At 36.0% G+C, this 4285-nt stretch overlaps 1 protein-coding gene across 1 annotated transcript in view; it reads right to left on the bottom strand.

Annotated features, from left to right (window-relative positions):
- Positions 1 to 4285, bottom strand: part of LOC107043391 (leucine-rich PPR motif-containing protein, mitochondrial) — a 160871-nt gene that overhangs the window by 24639 nt on the left and 131947 nt on the right. The gene's annotated exons all lie outside the window — the stretch shown is intronic.

The following is a 4285-nucleotide window of genomic DNA, read 5'->3' as shown; positions in this document are numbered from 1 at the left end:
ATATATATATATATATATATATATATATATATATATATATATATATATATGTAACAAGATGTTTCATGAATAAATGATCAAACCCTAAATATTGTTCAGTCATGATCATTGTAATGCCTATTCTCACGCATAATATTTCCATCAGTTCTTATAAGCTCCAGGGTAAGCGGAAAAAACAGATCAAACACTGATCGTCTTTCTAAAAACCCCTATTTTTTCGAAAAATTGATATTGCGTCATTCACTCATTTTCAATGATGAGAAGAATTTGTTAAAACATTTCGATTTGAAAAGAATGAAACAAAAATATATCTTTTGAAACGTTCCGGTCGAGTGTTTATGTCTTTCAAAACTACGCAATCATTGCGGGAATGAACACGTGCAAAGAATCAAATTGCAGCTGGTTAAAAAACAATTTTTGGACTTGTTGACTGCGTAGCCGTTCAAAAAAATCATAAACGGCTGTAACCCTGTTACAGTCGGTAAACTTGACGTGGACACGTCTATGTTATCCATGCTTGGATAGTTGTCACCGAGAAATAGCTTGAAGATTTCAACTTGTGATTGGAAATTTCATTTTAGGTAAATTTGACGAGAGAAATATGAAGAAGAAATTGCTTTCGATTCCCCGAAAATACAAATTACTGTAGAAGAATTCATAAAATATCCGTCGGGAATTGTTTATTCCTTTGAAATTGCAGGTAGCTGTATCTTTGATACAGCTGTAATTGTACGTCCATACGTCTGCGCTCTTTCTTTCTCTCTCGAATATCCTAGAAATTCCTTACGTTCCCTCGAATTTTCTAGAAACTCCCTGAAATCGCCCGAAATTTATAAAAGTCCCTTTAATTTCCTCAAATTTCTGGAAACTTCTCGAATTCCTTCGAAATTTCTAGAAACTCCTTGCATTCTTTCAAATTTTCTACAAACTCCCTTAATTCCCTCGAAATTTCTAGAAATTCCTTGCATTCTTTCACATTTTCTACAAACTCCCTGAATTCCCTCGAAATTTCTAGAAACTCTTTGAATTTTTTCGAAATTTCAAAAAACTTCTCGAATTACCTCGAAATGTCTAGATTTTTTGGAATTCTGATAAATGGCGCTGCACATAAGAACCGTTTCCCAAAATGACCATAGACATGACCATATACTGAAACCATGGACGTATCCACATCAAAAATATTCCAACTGTTCACTTCTCGCGGTATTAATAGTTCCGCTGCAGATTTAAGACTACCGCTGAATTGCACCGCTCCCCCTTATATAGGGATTTTTTAATCTAGAAATTCGTAAAATGAAAATTTCTAGAGAGGTTAGTCGATAACTTATCCTAAAATACTCAGTCGGTAATTTATCAGCAATCAAATTATAGTTCACGTGCGATTCAATAGATGGCGTTGAACATAACGGTTTTCTGAAATAACCCCCCGGCTTGACACCATGGACGTGTCCACGCCAAAATTCTGGAAATTATTAGGTGTACAAATAAGTTTTAGGACACTTTGCAAAAAATTTAAAATTCATTTTCGAAAAAAATGAACTACATTTATTCATCACAATAATCTCCATCATTTTGAATGACCTTCAGCCATCTGTTAGGTAATTCACGGATGCCTTCCGCAATGAAAGTTTCATCGTGCGAGGCGAGGAAATTATCGAACCATTTTTGCACTCCTTCAAACGTTTTGAATCACACATCAGTCAATTCGTTTTGCAGCGTCCGAAACAAGTGAAAATCAGTTGGAGCTAAGTCTGGTGAATACGCCGGGTGTGGCACAACTTCCCATCCAAGAGCCATTAACGTATCTTTGACCGGTTTACACACATGAGGCCTGGCGTTGTTATGGAGCAATTTCACTGGACGTTTTCCTTTGCCAGTAAATGGACGTTTTTGTTCAATTTCTTGGTTCAATCTTATTAATTGTTCACAATAGCGATCGGCAGTAACTGTCTCGCCAGACTTCAAAAGTTCATAATGCGGTACGCCTTTCATATCCCACCATATGTACAGCATGATCTTCTTACAGTGAATATTGCGCTTCGGTGTCGACGTCATCGGCTCGCCGGGGTTAACCCAATGATATTTGCGTTCTGGATTATCAAAATAAATCCACTTTTCATCGCCAGTCACAATTTTCCAGAAAAAAGACTTTGTATGTTACTTATTGTAAAGATTCAGACATATGTCAAGTCGGCTATCTTTATTTTCTTGAATCAAAAAGTGTGGCACCCACTTTGTTCCTTTTCGAATCTTTCCCATTGCGTTTAAGCGAAAGGAAACGGTCTGTTGAGTTACTCCAAGCTGTTCTGCAAGTCTTTTTTCCGTCTGGCAAGAGTTTTCGTCCAGCAACGCTTGCAGTTCCTGGTCATCCACCCTTACATGGACCCCGGTACGTTCACGGCCACTAACGTCGAAATCACCTTCTTTAAATCGCTTATACCAATACTCACATGTACTTTTAGATACAATGTTGTCCCCAAGAACAGAACAAATCGATTGACATGCTTTCCTATCAGTTTTCCCTTGATAGAATTCATAGCGAATGCAGTGTCTAATAAATAGCTTATCGGACTGCATCTTTTATTCACAGAATTTAAGGTTATGTTTATGACTCCCTTATGTTTTGATACTACATAACAAACCCCACCATATTATACGTAAGCGGTAACTTTGAATTACTTTCATGACACGGAATCGAAGTGTCCTAAAACTTATTTGTACACCTAATACCTATCGCGTGATCGTTGGAAACAATTCTTACAACAGTTGACTTCGCTTTCGGTCAAAAACAATTCTTAGAACTATTTACATCTTTCTGAAATACCGCGTGAACATTCGGAAACAATTCTCGAAACTGTTTACATAGTTGTCAGTCAAAACAATTCTCAGAACTGTTTATGTATCATCTACAAATATTGCGTGATTCTTCCGAACGAATCCGAGTCGAATATTAGGACCTGAATTCCCCCCTTGAACACCTATCATGAGTAGGAGGACCAGAATGAAGTTAGGGTGTATTTACATTCAGAAAGACCCCCTGGTTTCCGCCTGAACGTGCGAGTTATTTCCAAATTCCGAGGGTTCAGGAGTAAAACAATAGGTGTGTTAAACCTATTTATCGCCTGCACCCCCTAAAATGTTTTCCACTCCGTCTATCCTGGAAAGTACCTACAAACCCTTTCGAGGTATTTTTTTATTTATTTTTAATTATTAACATGAGAAGTACGGGTGAAAATTAACGTCATACTCAAGGGTCAAAAATAACGGTCAGAAACGACAGTCAAAAATAAGGGTGGGAATTTCAGTAATTTTCACCGCAAACAGAAATAAACAAAATAGTGAGCTACTTAATCATCCTGGCTATCAGGGTTAATTAAGGGGATTTATGATTCCTTTTCATTCGACAGTAGGAAAAGGGGGAAAAAAGTATCAGTTGAGAGGGGTTTTTACGCCTTTAGGATGAGGCAGGATCATATAAGGAGTTATTCAGGATGTATAGGATGAAGAAAGGAGGAAAAAATATCTCAAGGAGGTAATAGGAGGGAATAAGGTCCAGATATACGACTCGAGGAGGTAATAGGGGAGAATAAGGTCCAGATATTCGACTCGAGGAGGTAATAGGGGGGAATAAGGTCCAGATATTCGACTCGGGAAAATATCCCAATAGAATAAGTAGTAGTATAGAAAAAAACTTGAAAAATTTTTAACTGAGTAATTTCTATCGAAGTCTATTAATTTTTCTACAGGATATTTTCAATCAAATCGGTTCAAAACTTATAGAAAGTTCAATATCTCACCGGGAAAGGCGATGATTGGGACCTTCCTCATTATAGAAACCAATTCTCCCATTCTAATGACTGGGAGAAAATGGAGTGTAACGAGTAGCAAGTGCATGCAACATTCATATATTGACTATTGACTTGAACTTGACCTGAATTTTTTTTTTCAAAATGAAACTTTTCAACAACAAATGATGCTATCATCCCCAGATTCGAATTTAACCAAGATGACATCCAAACGAATATTTAAAGCCATCATTGAAAAGCTTCTGAAAATTATTTTTTGAATGATTATGGAAAAACAAAATTTGAAAAAAAGCTCATACATACATACGAATATGATCTCAAAAAAGCATATTTAAATTCCTGTGATAAAAGAAATGCAAATTTCTGATTTGACGAATACAATGCTTCCATTCGGAAGTAAAAGGATTATAAGTACATTTACTTGAGGATAATAAGTAGAATATATATATATATATATATATATATATATATATATATAT

This window comes from Diachasma alloeum, unplaced genomic scaffold (genome assembly GCF_001412515.2).
Source record: "Diachasma alloeum isolate Michigan unplaced genomic scaffold, Dall2.0 Dall_scaffold_00565, whole genome shotgun sequence".
Classification (NCBI taxonomy): domain Eukaryota; kingdom Metazoa; phylum Arthropoda; class Insecta; order Hymenoptera; family Braconidae; genus Diachasma; species Diachasma alloeum.
This window is presented reverse-complemented; position numbering and strand designations above follow the sequence as displayed.